Here is a 20,644-nt window from a genome sequence, read left to right on the forward strand (position 1 = left end):
GGTTAGACCTCAGCAAAACCAATATTCCCATCGTTATTAATGCTTGCTGTGTGCTCCACAATATCTGTGAGTGTAAGGGGGAGACGTAAGGTGGGAGGTTGAGGCAAATCACCTGGCCACAGATTACACACAGCCAGACACCAGGGCGGTTTGAAGAGCACAGCAGGGCGCGCTGTGCATCAGAGAAGCTTTGAAAACCAGTTTCATGACTGGCCAGGCTACAGTGTGAAAGTTCTGTTTGTTTCTCCTTGATGAAAACCCGCCCCCTTGGTTCACTCTACTTCCCTGTAAGCCAACCTCCCTCCCCTCCCCCCTTTGATCTCCGCTTGCAGAGGCAATAAAGTCATTGTTCTTTCAAATTCATGCATTCTTTATTAATTCGTCACACAAATGGGGGGATAACTGCCAAGGTAGCCTGGGAGGGGTGGGGGAGGAGGGAAGCACAGGGGTGGGGTAGTTGTAGGGGCACCCCTAGAGTGGCATCATAGAAGCGCCATGTTTGGAGCTCTGACCCGGAGCAGCCATTTGCCTCTTTGGTAGGCTTCACGCAGCACTGCTGCGGGTCCCTGTTATAACCTCTGTCCTTCATGCCCTTGGAGATTTTTTCAAATATTCCGGCATTTCATCTTTTGAAACGGAGTTCGGATAGCACGGATTTATCTCCCCATACAGCGATCAGATGCGGTACCTCCCATTTGGTCCAGGCTGGAGCTCTTTTGCGATTCTGGGACTCCATGGTCACCAGTGCTGATGAGCTCTGCATGGTCACCTGTGCTGATCAGCTCACTACGCTGGCCAAACAGGACATGAAATTAAAAAGTTCGCGGGGCTTTTGCTGTCTACCTGGCCAGTGCATCTGAGTTGAGAGTGCTGTCCAGAGTGGTCACAATGGAGCACTCTTGGATAGCTCCCAGAGGCCATCGAATTGCATCCACATTACCCCAAAGTCGACCCAGCAGGGTCGATTTCAGCGCTAATCCCCTCGTCGGGGAGGAGTACAGAAATTGATTTTAAGAGCCCTTTAAGTCGACAAAAATGGCTTCGTCGTGTGGACGGGTGTAGGGTTAAATCAATCTAACTCTGCTAAACTCAACCTAAACTTGTAGTGTAGACCAGGGCTAAGAAGCAGAGACCCCTTACAGCTGACAAAGAACAGTGATGGCAGCACCCTCTTCTACCCTATGCCAGGAAGAGACACCTGGCAAGGCCTACTGGAAGGAAGAAAACAAAGTAGGCAGACACTGCAACTTGTAGCAGTGAAGAGGACCCTATTACGTGATATGGGGAGGAAAGAGGGAGTGGCTGTGCAAGAATTTTTCACTGAGACTAGTAGAGTTAGTTCTCAAGCCAGTAGCTGTCTGAGAAATATTTCAACTCCTACACTGAGAAGATTCTATTCTACACTGATGTGGAGATGAGTCACTTTATGAACTAACTACCTGTAACCAATTAACCCCATGAGGCAAGGCTCTGGAAAGAGTAAAACTGGTTCTGAACAAAGTAACTTGGTAACTTAGTAATTTTTCCCGTCCCCTTATGTACACAAGTGCACTAGTCCCTACTATTTTAAACATCTTTCCAAGATAGAACAGTCTTTTGACTTACTGATACAAATATCTGAAACAAATGAACCTATCCTTTTTGGAACTTTTAATTGTATAACTTCAGTATATATTAATAACGCTGTTTTAATATCATGAAAATGTTTACTTCCGTCTTCAGACCATATGCACAGAATTATTAATAGTTCAGGTACTTTATAAACCCCATGAAACAGCAATCTGTTGTACAGAAGACACTGGTGCCATAACTGCAAACAATATGATAATCCTAACTACAGATTGTAAGCACAAATAAAAACATTTGGTAAGTAAGCATTGATCAGTTGTATTTAGTTTACAGATCATCATACCTCTCAGAAATTGTGAAGATACTGATTTTGATTTTTCCATCATCAGAATACACCATTTCTTCAAAGTTCTACTGCAACTTTAACCGGCTATTACATTTCAATTGAAAGTGATTTAATGTCTATAGAAGTGGATAGTGAGACTAGCAAAAATGTTAATAGAGAGCCTGATTCTGCAATCCCTGTTCAAGTTGACTAATTTACCAAAATAGTCTCAGTGTAAGAAATGCAGAATTGCACAAATAGTTTGCATACTGATGACTAAGACAAAGCTGTTTCCTCCTCTGTAGTAACCTACACTGAAACTTTAATATAGAGAAGCTGATTGACTGCCTTTTCATTTGGAAAATCTTTGCAGCAGAAAACAGACCACAAAAAGTTAACTTCAGAAATCAAATTAAATGACAATGTTCACAGTATATATCAAAGAACATATGATACAAATATATTTAAACATATACAAAAATAGCTGTATACATTTATTACTGCATGTGCTTATTTTTATCCTTTTCCATCTGAGTAAACTAAACTAAACTGCTGAAATGTAATTTTGTGACTGATGCTTTTTTATAAAAATACAAATATTATTTACAACCATCTCTGTGTTACTGTGATAGTATAGATCACACACTTTTTTAAAAAGAGATGAACAAAGCAACCTTGCAAATGGCACAAATATGTTTTCACCAAGTAGAAGTCTTCTATACCCACAGCACTTGGCACGCCATTCAGCAAAGAAGGTAAGTACACCTCTACCTCGATATAACAAAACTAGAACGCCTCAATGGGACTAAGTCGGGTGGACCGGACGATCTTCATCCGAGAATATTGAAGGAATTGGCGCGGGAAATAGCAGGCCCATTAGCGACTATATTTAATGAATCTGTAAACTCGGGGGTAGTCCCGTTAGACTGGAGAATAGCCAATGTGGTTCCTATTTTCAAGAAAGGGAAAAAAAGTGACCCGGGTAACTATAGGCCTGTTAGTTTAACATCAGTAGTGTGCAAGGTGCTGGAGAAGATTCTGAAAGAGAAACTAGTTGAGGACCTTGAAGTTAATGGCAAATGCGATAAATTACAGCATGGTTTTACGAAGGGCAGATCGTGCCAAACGAATCTGATCTCCTTCTTTGAGAAAGTAACGGACTTATTAGATAAGGGAAATGCGGTGGACCTAATTTACCTGGATTTCAGTAAAGCGTTTGATACAGTACCCCATGAGGAACTATTGGTTAAAATGAAAAACATGGGGATCGATATGAAAATCCAGAGGTGGATAGGGAATTGGTTAATGGGGAGAATGCAGCGGGTCGTATTAAAGGGTGAATTGTCGGGTTGGAGGGAGGTTACTAGTGGAGTGCCTCAAGGTTCGGTTTTGGGACCCATCTTATTTAATCTATTTATAACTGACCTCGGGACAGATTGCAAGAGTGGGCTGATAAAGTTTGCGGATGATACGAAGGTGGGAGGAGTTGCAAACTCGGAGGAGGATAGGGATACTCTGCAGGGAGACTTGAATGAGCTTGTGAATTGGAGTATTAGAAATAGGATGAAATTTAATAGTAAAAAGTGTAAGGTTATGCACTTGGGGACGAATAATAACAATTTTAGTTACAAGATGGGGACGCATTGGTTAGAAGTAACGGAAGAGGAGAAGGACCTAGGGGTCCTTGTGGACCGCAGGATGACTATGAGTCGGCAATGTGACGTGGCGGTGAAAAAAGCCAATGCGGTCTTGGGATGTATTAGGCGAGGTATATCTAGTAGAGATAGGGAGGTCCTGCTTCCGTTGTATAAGGCGCTGGTGAGACCTCATTTGGAGTACTGTGTGCAGTTCTGGTCTCCAATGTTTAAAAAAGATGAACTCAAACTGGAACGGGTGCAGAGAAGGGCGACTAAGATGATCAGAGGAATGGAAAACCTGTCGTATGAAAAGAGATTAGAGGAGCTTGGGTTGTTTAGTCTGACAAAGCGAAGGCTGAGGGGGGATATGATTGCTATCTTTAAATATATCAGAGGGGTTAATACAAGGGAGGGAGAGGAATTATTCCAGTTTAGTACTAATGTGGACACGAGAACGAATGGATACAAACTGGCCGGGGGGAAGTTTAGGCTAGAAATTAGACGAAGGTTTCTGACCGTCAGAGGGGTGAAATATTGGAACGGCCTTCCGAGGGAAACGGTGGGGGCGACGGACCTGTCTGGTTTTAAGATTAAGTTGGATAAGTTTATGGAGGGAATGGTTTAATGATAAAACATAGTAGCCAAGGAAAACCAAGCAATGGTACATGAACAACATAATGGCCAACAAGGGTCAGGCTAGAGACTCTTGCCTATATGCTCGGGGTATTACTGATCGCCATATTTGGGGTCGGGAAGGAATTTTCCTCCAGGGTAGATTGGCTGAGCCTCTGGAGGTTTTTCGCCTTCCTCCGCAGCATGGGGCAGGGATCACTAGCAGGAGGGTCTCAGCCGATTGAAGTCACTAAAACACAGGACTGGGGACTTCAACGGTAGAGTACAGGGAAGGGTCTTGCGGCCTGCAGCATGCAGGGGGTCAGACCAGATGATCATAATGGTCCCTTCTGACCTTAATGTCTATGAGTCTATGAACGCTGTCCTCGGGAGCCAAAAATCTTACCGTGTTATAGGTGAAACCGCGTTATATTGAACTTGCTTTGATCCACCGGAGTGCACAGCCCCGCCCCCCCGGAGCACTGCTTTATCGCGTTCTAGCCGAATCATGTTACATCGGGTGGCGTTATATCGAGGTAGCGGTGTATGTGCTTAAAGCACAATTTAAGATGTCAAGCAGCATGCAAAAGCATGAAGAAAAGAGAAACATACATATTTTTAAAAGAGACTAAGTATCAACTATCTTCATTTACTTCGTCATTAGCTGGTAACTGTCTTTTGACAGTGGCCTTTATGAATTTGCCCATAAGCATGTAAGAATGGAGACTCCAGATGATTTGTAACTTAATTGCAAAAGAAATTACTTCACTAAAGTCACTGTGCAATAAAGTTTGTTTTATAACAACAACAATAAAAGTATGAAACATCCCACCAGCAATAAGGACAACATTTAAGGCAACCCTTATCCCTAAAAGATAATGTTCATATATCAGTAAGAAAGAACAATCTGCCCCAAACCAGATCTTGAGACATCCCATTAAAGTACTTCTAGATGGAACTACAGCCATTTCTTATCTGTACACAAAAATAACTGTGTTTTCAAGATTACATACCTTTTTTTCCAGTACTTAAACATATTCATAAATTCCCTTTCTACCTTCTTATTAATTCCACAGAGTTCTCCCTTTGTGTGAGCCCCATCAAGAATTACAATCTGTTCCTAAACAACCCACAAGAGCACTTTAAGCCCAGAAACTAATCAGAATATTGCTTTGAAAAATAGTTGTAACATTTAGCACAACTCAAACTTAACATTTGCAGCATCTTGCCTGAGAAGGTAACTAAGATCATAGGCTTATTTATGAATTTTGTGATTCTTTGCAGAGTATGAAGCCTTCAGTGTACTGGACCCAACACACTCACAATGAATTCAATGTCAAATCTTCACTGACTTTAATTAGAGCAGAATCTGACCCCTATATATAACATGGGGACATTTGCAACACCACATTATGAAAGTATTTATATTTACTGCCCTATTTAAAAACTGGTCATTGATATGCAATGCATACACAACATAATCATTAGTCACATTCAAGCTTAAAAGGAAGGCAAGAATTATCCCAGATTCTTGAATAGTTCTGCTCCTTTCCCTTATTGAAAAATTAACACTGAGAGGTGTCCAAAGAGATCTTACTTCAACAGACAGCCATCCAAGGGGAACAGTGCTGCCCTCACCCTGCCAACATAAATCATAGCAATCAGAACAGCTGTTTTAACAATACTGCTTTAGCAATAAAATGTTCAGTATATAAAATAATCCACCTTGTGAAAACCTTACTTGGCATCTGATGATTTCTTGTCTAAAGGAGAAAAAAGCTAGCAAGAATACATGTCAAAATACCCCTTCTTAAAACTTCACCAGAAGGCATGCCAGGAACTGTCATGCCAAGTCATGCTGGCTCATTTTTATCGTACCATTCAATTTTATCATAAGAATAACTCTAATAATTTGGAGGGGGGGGGGAGTTTGGAGGGGTTAATAAAAACTACATGAAGAATCCATACAAACTGAAGCCAGTAAGATTGCTGTGGTAAAGCAAGAATCAACATTTTATTGGTGGTTATGTGTCTACCAATAAAAATGCACATACACCCACCAAATCCTACATTTGCATTCACAAATCCAGTAATTGCATTCCCAGGTTCAGATCCTGCAACTAGAACTGTACTGACTCTTATGCCCACACAGAGTCCCAACAGAGTCAACAGGAACATGACCTAGAGGTCTGCTTGAGCCTAATTTTAAACCCAACCCAGACCCAACCAGACCTGAGCACAGCTGATCCTAACCAAGATTACCAAGTCAGTTTCAGACCTGACCTTGAACCTGACACTTGTAGTTGGCTCCTGACAGATTTGGGTTGGCTTGCAAGGCTCTACCCTGCCCACTCAATCAGTGACTGTAGTATCAGGTCCCTAAGGTGAAAATACTGGGGCACTAGTTCATTCTTGTCAGTATATGTATTTTTAAGATTTGTATTTAACAGTAAAAATAAAGCTGAGAGACATTTTAAACATTTTACCCAGGTCTCTCTGTGTACTCAAATTTAAATGTGAACAGTCATTTAGAAGTTCTGTGCTTTAATTAAAAGTTTTAATAAATAAAGCAAAATCTTCAGAAAGTTTACAAAAAAGCCTTCAAGAGCAGCAATTATTATTTCATGTCCCTCAAAAAATAAACAACTGAGAATAAATATTCATCACAGGTAGACCATTCTAAAAACACTAGCCCTGGCCTTACTTGAAAACCTCAATCCCTTTTTAGAAGGATAAACTAAACTAATATATGTTTATAAAAAAATCCATGTTTTCACTTATGGCACTCATTGGCTTTCCCCTACCTTTTTTTAGGCAGTTATTGTTACCGGAGGCAACCTGTATTGAAACTGGTAATAAATACCAGGGCTATGACAAACTGACACAAGCCATGCATATAAAATCCTGCCCCCAGTTAAGTCCATAAATTCTGGAACAATTCTATGGAAGACAATGGAGTTGTTCTAGACTCACACTAATGTAAATGGGAGCAGAATGTGATCCATCATATAAACAAACAAAAATTATGTTTAGTGACAGTTGAGGCTGCATCAGGACCCAACCCCTTCTATTCAACTCCTTCAAAGCATGCAAACAAATTAAGGGACAAGTGTGCAGCATTCCTTGCCACTTTCACATTGCCTACAATGCTGCTGCTAACACTGGATGCTGCAGAAAGTATTCACTTCCATTTCCAACAGATACAGAAAGCAATCCATAATCCATCTTAATCCAACTCACTCTCTTATGTAAAACCTCAATAGTGACCTCATATTCTGATTGTCACAGTCCATTCAGCTGCAAAACTATTCTAATTTAATACTGTTGAGATCACCGTTAAGGTTTTATGTCACAATGAGTTGGATAAACTCAGGGAATTTACTGCTTTTTGGAAAGCGTCAGCAATGGAAGTGAAAGCCTAGCAACCCTACATATTGAGGCTCTAGTCCAGGGGTTAGCAACCTTTCAGAAGTGGTGTGCCGAGTCTTCATTTATTCACTCTAATTTAAGGTTTCACGAGCCAGTAATACATTTTAAAATTTTAGGAGGTCTCTTTCCATAAGTCTATAATATATAACTGAAATATTGTTGTATGTAAAGTAAATAAGGTTTTTAAAATGTTTAAGAAGCTTCATTTAAAATTAAATTAAAATGCAGAGACCCCTGGACCAGTGGCCAGGACCCAGGCAGTGTGAGTGCCACTGAAAATCAGCTCACCTGCCATAGGTTGCCTACCCCTAGTCCTTCAACTCATGCAGTGGAAACACATGTTGTTAAACCCAGAAGCCCAGAGATTATTCCCCCTCAAATGACCCAGCTACAGATATTGTCTCACATGGTATGTGTGTCACACTGGAGTATGGGGGCAGACAGACACATTATGCTAGTATGAGTTACAAAATGCCCACCAGGGAAGTTTACCCCCAAAGAACCAGAGGTTGACTATCATTCATAACCCCATATACATCTATAAAGATTGAACCTGCAATCTCCGGATACAAAAGCATGGACTTAGTGCTAAAACTGAAGGACCACATCCAATAGCTCTTCTGACCTAGCCCCTAGAAGGGAATTAAGAGCCAAGCTGGTATGGTGGGTTTCAACTGCATCTTCTGAAGTCCTAGAGTGTTGAAGTAAGCACTACTTCTGGTACATTGTGTGATCCAGAACCCTCTACCATTGTGTCTACATCACTATGTCAACATTCAAAACACAAACCTAATACATACAAAACATAGCTAGAACCAACCTCAATTGGGGTTTTTTCCCGTCAAATGTCCTAGAAAATCTGAGCAGTTCCTAAATTACGAGAAGCTTTTGGAATTAATTCTCTGAGTCAAACCAGGTTTTATAAAAATTTAAAATAAAAATCTGGGAGCAAATTTAACTATCGTGATGCTACTGCATGTGTCATAACTATAAAGGGAAGGGCAACAGCCCTCCTGTGTACAGTACTATAAAATCCCTCCTGGCCAGAGACTCCAAAATCCTTCTACCTGCAAAGGGTTAAGAAGCTCAGGTAACCTGGCTGACACCTGACCCAAAGGACCAATAAGGAGACAAGATACTTTCAAATCTTGGCGGGGGGGGGGGGGGGGGAAGGCTTTTGTTTGTGCTCTTTGTTTTGGTGGGAGTTCGCTCCTGGGACTAAGAGGGACCAGACATCAATCCAGACTCTCCAAATCTTTCTGAACAAGTCTCTCATATTTCAAACTTAAGTACAGCCAGGCAAGGCATGTTAGTTTTATCTTTGTTTTCTCAACTTGTAAATGTACCTTTTGCTAGGGTGTTTACCTCTGTTTGCTGTAACTTTGAACCTAAGGCTAGAGGGGGGGGTCCTCTGGGCTCTTTAAGTTTGATTACCCTGTAAAGTTATTTTCCATCCTGATTTTACAGAGATGATTTTTACCTTTTTCTTTAATTAAAAGCCTTCTTTTTAAGAACCTGATTGATTTTTCCTTGTTTTTAGATCCAAGGGGGTTGGATCTTGATCCACCAGGAGTTGGTGGGAGAAAGGAGGAAGGATGGTTAATTTCTCCTTGTTTTAAGATCCAAGGGGTTTGGATCTGTATTCACCAGGGAATTGGTGAAGAGTCTCTCAAGGCTACCCAGGGAAGGGAATTAGCACATTGGGAGTGGTGGCAGCGGACCAGATCTAAGCTGGTAGTTAAGCTTAGAAGTTTCATGCAGGCCCCCACATCTGTACCCTAAAGTTCAGAGTGGGGAAGAAGCCTTGACAGCATGGAACACTTTATTAGCATACTAAGGCCCCAGTCCTACACACACTTATGCATGTGCTTAAATTCAAGGGACTACTCAGATTCTTGAAATTAAACATGAGTGTAAAGGTTTGTAGGGCTGATTTGTATGCCCATGACTGTATATTGTATCTAAGATAAGGAGACAGGAGAGGTTATAATTTTCTGATGTCCAGAACAGGTCAGTTGCACTAATTTGGGTCTGAACAGGGTATATTGATTTATATCAAGGCAGTTTAAATCACCACTTTAAATCATGATTTAAACCGCCAAGTGGAAAGCCTCAATTTAAACGAAGTTTTCCATTTGTACTTCAGTTATTTTCTAAACAAAGGTGCAGCCTCTCTAGTTGATATAACCATTAAAACATGTTGAAATACAACTAAATAAAGCCATGACACTAGATTTGCTATAGCTTTTTGCTACCTAGAAGGGTACACTGTAACTATTTACATTTATTTAAGCAATTATACAGCTTAATATTTTCAGATTCTTATTAATTGTACGTTTTAGTATGTTAGAAAATGGTGAATGATATGGTGCTTATTTATGACAAGCTGCATTAAGATGGTAACTTAATACCAAGATTGGATCCTAACAGCAATATCTGATAAATTGGTTACCAACCATTCAGTAGGTTATCTGGAAGACATCTATAACGAATAACTGCATCTATGTAAACTAGTGGTGTACCACACAGCAATGCAAACCTCAAGGGCACTGCACACAACTTGTTAAGCCAGAGTTGGTTTTGACACCACAACTCCAGCGTGTGGTCACAATGGTTCAGCCCAATACAATGAAGCACAGAAGCTAGCCCGGGGTAGGCAACCTGCGGCACGCGAGCTGATTTTCAGTGGCACTCACACTGCCCGGGTCCTGGCCACCGGTCCGGGGGGCTCTGCATTTTAATTTAATTTTACATGAAGCTTCTTAAACATTCTAAAAACCTTATTTACTTTACATACAACAATAGTTTAGTTATATATTATAGACTTATAGAAAGAGACCTTCTAAAAACGTTAAAATGTATTACTGGCACGCAAAACCTTAAATTAGAGTGAATAAATGAAAACTCGGCACACCACTTCTGAAAGGTTGCAGACCCCTGAGCTAGCCCCTCCTGCCTAGTAAAGCTTACCAAAGGGCAACAATCAGCAGCAAAGTAACTTATAACAAGATTAGGCCGTATTGTGTAGAAACATTATATGGAAGCCTCACTTGTAATGCCATTACTCCAAATTTCTGTTTTACTCCCCATTTATGTAGCACTGTGGGACACACTATAATAATGCCTACCCCAGTTTTTCAAACCGACTCTATTACCCACAGAGCTCCAATACCAGAATGAAATTGAAAGTTATCTCCAAGTTTTTAATGTACATATTAACCCACTTACTTTAAATTTAAAAACACTACTAAACAGAAAAAAAGACACACATGGGTCAAATTAGCAATAACATGCACAAAGCAGAACAAGCCTGGAATAACCTTATTCATGAGGGGATCTTGAAATATTGATTTCCCACACCTGGATAGAGGTGACATTGAAAGTGTTGCTTGTGTTACAAGGGGTATTAGTTTTACCTGTACTGATTATGCTTCGTTGCTTATGCAGTTTGTTAAAATGCTTTAAATCACATATAAAGGCCCTCACCACTGCTTCATATATCAATCTGGCAAAGGTGTCACCTTGAATGATCACCAAGGCGACAAGTGGGCACCTGTTAACTAACATACAAATATATCATGCTGAGAATACTACTCACAATTTATATTCCAAGCCTTTAAGTATGCATATTATCAAGTATTAATATGGCATTTATATAGCTCAAATTGGCTTGTACCTTTATTATAATCCTGTTCACTTATGCTAAGTATCCCATAATGCCTTGCATTAGCTGAAGTAAGCTTTGATTTAAGTAAACAGGAAAACTGTTAATATCAAGGCATATAACTGTTTCCTCAAAGCAACAGAAACAGAGTTACCCTCAAAAATCAGTTTATCCTGATATATGCATAAAAGGTGTCTTCATGCCCCGTAATACCTGGAATGCATGTGCTCAGAACAAAGTTAAGGGTGCTTCATGACCTAGAATGGATGGGTTCAAAACAAAACAAACAAAAACAAAGGGGGGGGGGGCACACCAGGGTACCAGAAACAAAGTCAAAAGCAAATTAATTAAATCCAGTTTTAGGTGACATATATAATACCTTTTATTGGTAAACATGTTGAATATAAAAAGATGGCTTAAAAGATGTAATTATGGAAAGCACACACCTGTATAAGGTGAACGTTATATTGCTGCATGGAACTGATCTTCAGAAACTGGGGTATCATATAGAACTTTTTCCTGTACCATATTACTAAAACTGACTGATGTTATTTATTTGGTCTTTTAAGTATATTTCATAACAAACCAAAGTGTGGTCAAGCAATTGACTATACAATTTATCAACAATATAAAATGTTTATTTTTTAAAGAAAAACAACCTTAAATGTTTTAATAAAAGAAGTTTATGTATCCAAAACATGTTTCACATTCACAACTAAATTATTTATTAAACACAGAAATTAACTGTAGTCAGTGAATTGAACTAATTATTCAGGGCAGCTTGGGAAAATTTTCAAATATGCCTCAATTAAAGTGATTGGAGCTTAAATTCCTAGTCTGACCTAAATCTCTTGAAAATGAGACAGTCTCCTAAATTACTTAGGCTGACCTATTGTGCCACATTTACAAAGCTTGACCTCAAAAGTTAGATGTCTTTCCTGGTCCTTTCTGTATATGGAAAAGCAGCCTTTAACTCAACTTCTTTGATAAATCCTCATGGACTCAGTGTATTTTTTTATTTAAATAGTTTAAGAGATTACAATAAGTTTAGACATTAACATGTTTTGTATAAAATTCAGATTTCATTTTAAACAGCTTTTTTTAAAAAATTAAATAATAAAATCTCATTTAAAAAAATTGAATCCATCTTGTTTTTTAAGCACTTTCTTTATACAATCCTGTAAGCTTCGTATGCCATTAAACACAAGTCACTATACTCAAGACAGTTGGACCATTTTCAAGTGTGTACAGATGGAAAATGCAAGACCCTCTGTGTTACATATAATAGGATGACAAATGCACCAAACGGTTTCAGTTGAACGCAGATGCCAAAAAAACCTAAGCTTTCATTTCAGCATAGTGTACGCTATTTTGAAGTGAACCAGACTGAGGTAGTTTCTATAATTTCATTTGTGCTTTAGGTTATTTAGGTAGGAAACTGAAACTCAGCTGCTACCTTTTATGCTATACCCTCAGCAAACCCAAGCTATTGAATTAATTTATCATGATGTTAGTAAAAACACCCGTAAGTACTAGTTGTAATCTATATGAATTACATTATAAACTAAATTGTGTTTTTAATTTGTGATATCATCATGTCTGATAGATCCAAAAATATGACCTACTTCTATAGCTGCTGGAACTAGGGGTGCTGCCACACCCCCTGGCTTCAAGTGGTTCCCATTATATATGAGGTTTACAGTTTGGTTCAATGGCTCTCAGCATCCCCACTATACAAATGGTTCCAGCACCCGGCCTACTTGTGTGTTAAAAGTTGTTTTTTGTTTTTTGTTTTTTCTTATTTTTAAAGTCCCTGTAATTCTTTTTTTTCCCCCTTCAACACTGATTCTTTCAGCTATTTTTTCAATACACTCTTATTTTCTTAAAAAGGCATGAAACTCCAAGTACATATAAGCAACCCTATGACAAACTAGTGCGCTTTTGTGATGGGGAGAACAAAACATATGGATGATGTAGCTGGATAGTACTTCTCATTCAGAATGTTCCTGAAGTACTTTATAAAACAGAACTACAGTTCACAACCATGCTGTACAACAATTTAGGACAGAAAGCAAATAAGCTATGAGGAGAATCTTTAGGCAGGCAAACTTAATTACTCAAATTAGACTTTTTGCAGAAATTAGGGTAGAAACCCCAGTTACCTGGCCACTGATCACCAGGTCCTAGGTTTTGAATACTGCCTAATCTGAAAACATCCAGCAGTATGGTGTCCTTGTTGTAGTGCAGGCTGCACTAAATGCAGCAGCTCGTTAAATCCGGGTTAACCTTTCCATTGTTTTCTGACCCCAGAGCTGCAAACACACCTTCAGAGAATCTTCTGCATTTGTAACAGAAACCAAGCAGAAGAAGTCCTGTGCAAAGCATGCCGCTTCATGGTCACAGGAGCACACCCAGATTTTGATTAATCTCTGGTGCGAGATCAGTACAACAGTGGATTTTAGTAAGAGTACCAGGAATGACCATGCATACCAGCAAAGAATGAAGAAGCTGGTAACTTTTTACCAGACCAGTGACCACTATAGGGAACAAATTAAGCTGCTCAAGACCAAGTACTGGAAAATGAGGGACCACAACCACACCTTGGTCAACTCAACGACATCATGCCCATTTTATAAGGAGTTTGACTAGGTGCTGGGTACTGCGCTGAGCGCAGAGCCAATAGTGGTCCATGATGTCTTGGTCAGCCTGAATGAGGACCTGCTGACCCCAGAATCCAGCATGGGGACAGATGGGAGCCAGCGCCTAATGAGGCCAGTGAAGGGACTCTGCTGCTGACACTGGTCCCATAGCAGGCTTTGCCACAGGAGCAGCTGAAGCATAACCCGGGGCCTTACTCAGAGGAGCTTTTCCATGCCCCTCTGAGGAACAGCCCATCACGTAACCAGAAACAGAAGGGACAGAAGCTGTCTCAGAGCCTGGTCAGTTTCTAGCTCCATTTTCATGTTTATTAATATAGGAACATATATCCACTATCAAACTTTTCGTCTAGCAGGAACTCCGGATAGATAGTCATGTTTCAGGTAAGGCTGCATTTTCCAGGCTCACCTCAGAAGCTGCCCCGCCCACTCCACTTGTAAATGTACTGTTCAGTCACTACATGTTTGACTACTTTCAGCTGCATACACTGCTGGTTTCCCAGCGGCAGCTTGGAATAACATCTCCCTTTGCCAGTCAGGCAGAATGTTACGTCCTCCAAAATGTGGAAATGAAACCTCATATGAAATGATGGAGCAACTTCTGTAGCACAGCCACCGACTGCCCCCAAGTTGTTCTGAAATTTTTAGGAAAAAAAACAAAACAAAAAAAGCAGCTAAGATTTTTTTAAAATTTACCCTTGTCTCTGCACTTCTTTTGCTGCAATTTACCCGGCTGGGTCCCTCTCACGAAATACTGAAGTTCAGTCTGGAAAAGTAATATTTTATATCCTTCAAATTCCACAAGGATTTTTTCTGTGCTCCTGCACTGAGCTACGTGAGCTATATCTTGACCTATTGCAGGCCCCTCAACTCTACAGACTGCAGTACCTCTACAACTCACCCACACTGCAGCAGAAGCCTGGGCCAATGGACCTTCACAAACCATTCCAAGAAAGAGCGTTTGTGTGATGAAATGATGGCTAAAGTTCTGGACAGGGCCAAGAAGCAGGTCCAGTACCAAAGACCAGGGCTGGCTCCAGGGTTTTTGCCGCCCCAAGCAGCAAAAAGAAAAGAAAAAAAAAAAAGCCCCGATCGTGATCTGCGGCACTTCAGCGCAGCTCTACTGCCGCCACTTCAGTCTTCAGCGGCAATTTGGCAGCTGGTCCTTCGCTCCAAGAGGGAGTGAGGGACCCGCTGCCGAATTGCTGCCGAAGAGCCAGACGTGCCACCCCTCTCCGTTGGCTGGCCCGAGCACCTGCTTGCTGGGCTGGTGCCTGGAGCCGGCCCTGCCAAAGACAGAGGGACTTCGGGCTAGTGGAAAGGCATGGCAAGAGGCAAGGCTCAGGCTAGCTGCACAGCTTGAGGACAAGGCTGCTGTGAGGGAGCAGGCATTTGCTTTGCAGCTCCTGGACCAGGAATGGAGGCTAAGGGAGGAGGACAGAGCTTAGCAGAAGGAACTGTCTGAGCCGCCGCTATCATTAATAGCCACAGGAGTACAGGCTCTGGCTGCACCTGTACCACGCCCCGTCCATGGTACCCTGTGCTGCAGTTCAGGAATAGTTTGGACAACTCCATAGCTGGGTGGCCCATGCAATCAGACCCTATGAGCAGCGGGGTAGGGAAACTGTGCCTCATGCTGTCCTCCATATTGATCCCCTCCCCTGGCGCCAAGTGTATGGCAAATGTGGAAGGAAAGAAAAGGAGGATGGGGGCCAGGGAGTAATTGAATCAGTTTAACATGTCCACACTATGCTCCTTGTGTTGGTGCCGTGCATCCAAACGAGAGCACTTGCACTGATTTAATCGACAGTGTGAGGCACTGTGGGAGCTGAAAGGCAGCAACATTTGATGTAAGCAATACAGAGTCTATACTGACACTGCATCGACCTAACTAAATCGACTTAAGCGCTACGTCTCTTGCAGAAGTGGAGTTACTAAATAGATGTCGTGGGCAAGTTACTCCGGTGGGAGCTACAGTTTAGTGTAGACACTTACAGAGTTAGATCGATGTAAGCTGCCTAACTGTGGAGTCTAGACCCAGGCCTAACAGATAATGATATATCCAATGGCTAGAACCTGAAGCTAAACAAATTCAAACTAAAAGGCATACATTTTTAACAATATGAATAACTAACCAGTGAAACAATTTCCAAGGGTCATGGTGGATTCTCCATCACTGACTATTTTTAAAAAAAGATTGGATGTTTTTCTAAAAGATCTGTCTAGGAATTATTTTGGGCAAGTTTTGTGTCCTGTGCTACACAAAAGAGGTCAGATTAGATTATCACAATGGTCCCTTCTGGCCTTGGAATCTATGAATCTATTAATATAGTTATTTAAAATGAGCTTGAAATGTCTTGGTAGTATTATGACAGCATCTAGAAATTCCAGTCAGGGCCCTGTTGTGCTACCACTATACAGATGGATAATAAAGAAGATAGTCCCTGCCCACAGAGCTTACAGTCTAGACGTCAGACAGGATGCAACACATGGTCAAAACAAATAGGTGAGGGAAAGAAGGGGGAAAATTAGGAAAACAAACAGAATTTTGCAGAAAGGAGAAAGGCGTCTATATAGGAATTTGCAGCACTTTGATTAACTCTTTTTAAATACACTTTTAGTTAAATTGGATCAATATGTTGTGTAGGCCAGGGTGTAGGCCCCAATCCTGCAAAAACTCATTCGGGGCTTGTCTTCATTCCAAGTTAGCTTGAGTTAGAATGATCAATCACACTGGAGTTACACAAAGTGATTTGATTAGCAATACAGTGATTGGATTAACAGATGATGAGTTGTTATAAATCAAACTGTTGCATCCCCACTGCATTACTTCAGCTTCAATCCACCCACTACACCCACAGTGGGTAGGGTCTTACCAAAATTCAAGGCTGTGAAAAACACGTCATGGACCGTTAAATCAGACCTCCCCCATGAAATCTAGCTATTGGAGGGGCGGGAAAGGGGCAGGGCTGGGGGCACCTCTACCTGGAGAGGGACAGGACTATTTCTTTCCCTGCCCGGCCACTGGGGTTACAACACTACGAAATTTCAGACACACACATCTGAAAACGTGAAATTCACCCATTTAAAAACCTTCCAGACGTGAAATTGATCAAAATGGACTGCAAATTTAGTAAGGCCCTACCAGTGGGCCAACTAGCTCAAGCTTAAAGCATCACTTAACTTGAGCTAGAGATTTTTGTGTATGGACAGAGTTATAACTAACTGTGCTGAGAAGGCACCTCCTGAGAAACATCTACATGGGTTTGATTAGCAGCAGCGTGACAGGATTAGCAGTTATGACTTATACATTGAGTGGCTGCATCCTCACTGTATTACTAGCTCCAGGTCAGCAGCACTCAAGCTCCAACCCATCCCCACTGGCTAGCTAGCCACTCAATTCAAAGCACTACTCAACTCAAGCTAGAGATTTCTGGGTGCAGAGAAGGGGCAAAACTCAAGTTATAACTTGAGCTAAAAGAAAAGCCCTAAGAAGCCTCAGGAACAGAAAGTTCTAGAAATGCTCCATCCAAAGAAGTACAGATATACATCAGCTTTTCTAGCTGCCAATGCTTCAGGTAATTCTCCCTCACCTACTTCCAACTCAGGTAAGCTAAGGATGAAACATTTATGATTCCCACCTTACTTTGGTTTCTCTTCAGATCGTATAAATCTTATGCCTCTTTAGTAGTAATAAAGGCCCAAAGAGGTTGATGACTGCAACAAGAACAAGGTCTTGCCAGGATTTCCAGCTCTTGGTCTGATCTCACCAGAAATGGAATCACTGCAGTCATTACCTCTTTCTTTAAGTAGTCTAAAATCCCTCTAGCAATAGCTCTTGGTGTTTCAGGAGACAAATGAAAAGAAACAGGCAGAGGACAGGAAGAAATAAACAGATTTAACCAAAATGGATAGTCTCATCTTAATGTGTACTGGTCTTTGCGCAAAGAGTTCTCTGACAAAGGATAATGCTTGTGTATGCTAATGTTTTGTATTCAGATGAGCATTAGTTGTGATAGCCACAAAGTTTAGGCCAACTCCATTGTGAGGCTCAAAAACAGGACTACATAATATGGCTCGTATGGAGCCAAACAATCCTTTTCAACCAAACAAGTATCATGCTAAGAGTTATTAGAAGAGAATCAATAGTCACCATAACAAGCAAATAATCTAGCATTTGATAAGCCCGTTTAAAAAGATTTTACAACCCAGACTGATTTACCCTAATAAGTATAATCGGAAGGGAAAAGTCCCCTGGATTGTTTTAATAGGTATTTTACAAGATATACAGTGATTCCCATAAAAAAAAGTCTTTATTCACCAACTGCTACCACACAGATGTCTCCAAGATTCCTCAGGGCCAGACTCCATAGGCAGTCCCTGTTAAATCATACGGCCAGTTGCTTGACCACACATTGGTTCATTCTGAAATACATTTAAGAGACCAAATAACCAATATCAGTGAGGCTTATTGCTAAAATCAATAATAATATAGCACAGGGAAAAGGTTCAATATAGTACCTTGTGCAGCATTTTCACCTTCACCTTACAGGAAAGGTGTGCTCCCAAAGTTACACTGCTAAAGCCATCTTTTTATATCCTACCTGTCTACAAGCAAAGGGGAACTGTGTACAACATCTGAAGCTACATTTAACCAATCAACTTTCTAACTTGTTATTTTGGTACCATGGTGCACCCTTAATCTCTTTGTTCTGAACACACATACACTCCAGGTACCAGGGAAAATAAAGGCACCTTTTTGGTTTGTACCAGCATAGAACAGTCATATCTTGTCCTTTGGGACATACCAGTACACCTCTACCCCAATATAACACTGTCCTCGGGAGCCAAAAAATCTTACCACGTTATAGGTGAAACTGCGTTATATCGAACTTGCTTTGATCCGCAGGGGGTGTGCAGCCCCGCTCCCCCCCGGAGCACTGCTTTACCGCGTTATATCCGAATTCGTGTTATATCGGGTCGCGTTATATCGGGGTAGAGGTGTAGTAGCTTGTGAGCATTTAACTCCCTGCCAGTTGCTATAGTAAACACTTACACATTGTGATCCTAACAGTTTTCCTATCTACCTAAGCCAAAACTTACTTCAGCTAAGGCAATGTGTTATGGCATACTTAGCAGAAGTGAACAAGTTTAGAAAAAGTCGTAGGCCAATTTAGGCTATGTAACTCCTAATATTACATTAATACTGTTTTACTCAATGCATATTAGTATTTATAGTAAAGATACCACATATTGATAATGTGATATATATGTTAGCCCAACATATGTTGGTCAAAAGTCCCAATTAAGTCATATTTAGAATGCAAAATAATTGTCATACTTCATACCGGTAATAATTGTTAAGTGAAGGCTGATCACTAACAGTTGCATGTTTGTTTTCAACATATTCACAAAGAAAATCTCAGTGTACATGTGTGTCTGTGTATGTGCAAATAATGAAGAGGGTAATTATAAAGTTTGAAAATAAAGTGTTAATCTCAGTCATGCTACATTTTTAATTTACAGTTAAACTTCTAAATTAAATATTTAACGTCTATAATAATTTTTTAATTTAATTTATATATACCATTTCCTTATATGCAATAGGTATGGATTAAAAATAAAAACTAATGAAAACATATACAGTTCTACACTGCTTCTCGGGCACTAAGGGGAAAAACAACAAAGCACACGATACAAGCAGTTTGGAACCATAATTTGTTATATACATTATAAATCCAGTTTGAAAAAGTTCTGGGCCAAGTTTCATTCTGTTACACACACAAACCTGCAGTAACCCCTCAGACCTCAATGGAGTCATTTTAGATGTAGTCCTTTGAATACAAAAATTAAGTCTTTATCTTCCACTTTCAACCAAATAAGATTTTTGTATGTTCTCTCCAATTTCCAATTACTAAATCCATAGAGGTATAATATTCATGAAAAGCATACATAATTTCAATCCAGAAGACAAAAATCAAGGTCAATCTAACACAGATAGGGCTGCCAGGTGTCCAGTTTTAAGAGGGCCTACACAGTCTCCGGGCAGAAGTATTGACTGGACACCAAAAGTCCAGTTATCACCATTCCGTTGTTGGCTCAGCCCAAGGCCCCTTTAACCCAAGAGTACTTGGCCCAGAGCTGGGGAGGGGCAGAGCTGGAGGCGCCCCGTGTCCTAGTCCCGGCTGGCCTGGGGAGGGACACCTCCTCTTCCCCTGCACGGGCTGCTCTCAGGGACAGTTCAGACCCACTCTGGGAACCTCTCCGGCTGCAGGAAGCTCCTCTCCCTACCCCCGCTTCCTGCCCCCATCACTCCCTTCAAACTCTTTGCCTTAGAGCCGTTGATGGACGGAGCAGGAGAGACACAGTCCCCTTCAAACTCCCTCTTCTCTTTATAGTGAGGTGAGCCTTTGATTGGGGGCAGGGTCAGTTTTGTAGGGTCCAGTTTTGAGAAACTGGAAAGTTGGCAATCCTAAACACAGGATCCAACTCTACGGAGATCAATGGTAAAATTCTCACTGACTTGAATTGTGAAGGATCAGTTCCTTTTTTTGTAATTTTCAAATTATTAAAAAGAAAACTAACAATCATCATTTTCACCTACTCAGGATTCAAAAGCCTCAACAGATTTGATGCAATCTCTATGAACTCTGTTGATGCAGGCTGATATATTGATGCCAGTCAATCTGAGAGAAAGGATGGTCTTGAGGTTAAGGCAGTGCACTGGGACTCAGAATATGTAGGTCAAATT

At 40.8% G+C, this 20,644-nt stretch overlaps 1 protein-coding gene across 6 annotated transcripts in view; it reads right to left on the reverse strand.

The window, feature by feature from the left end:
* The window catches only part of SGMS1 (sphingomyelin synthase 1), a 219,627-nt gene that overhangs the window by 191,995 nt on the left and 6,988 nt on the right, over window positions 1-20,644 (reverse strand). For 2 of the 6 annotated variants that reach the window (XM_054033934.1, XM_054033935.1), the window contains one exon: window positions 18,215-18,318. The exons of the other annotated variants lie outside the window; for them this stretch is intronic. The gene's annotated coding sequence lies outside the window, so the exon portion shown is untranslated. The remainder of the gene's footprint in view (window positions 1-18,214; window positions 18,319-20,644) is intronic. 6 annotated transcript variants of the gene reach the window in all.

The sequence above is a fragment of the Malaclemys terrapin genome, chromosome 7, assembly GCF_027887155.1.
Source record: "Malaclemys terrapin pileata isolate rMalTer1 chromosome 7, rMalTer1.hap1, whole genome shotgun sequence".
Taxonomy (NCBI): domain Eukaryota; kingdom Metazoa; phylum Chordata; order Testudines; family Emydidae; genus Malaclemys; species Malaclemys terrapin.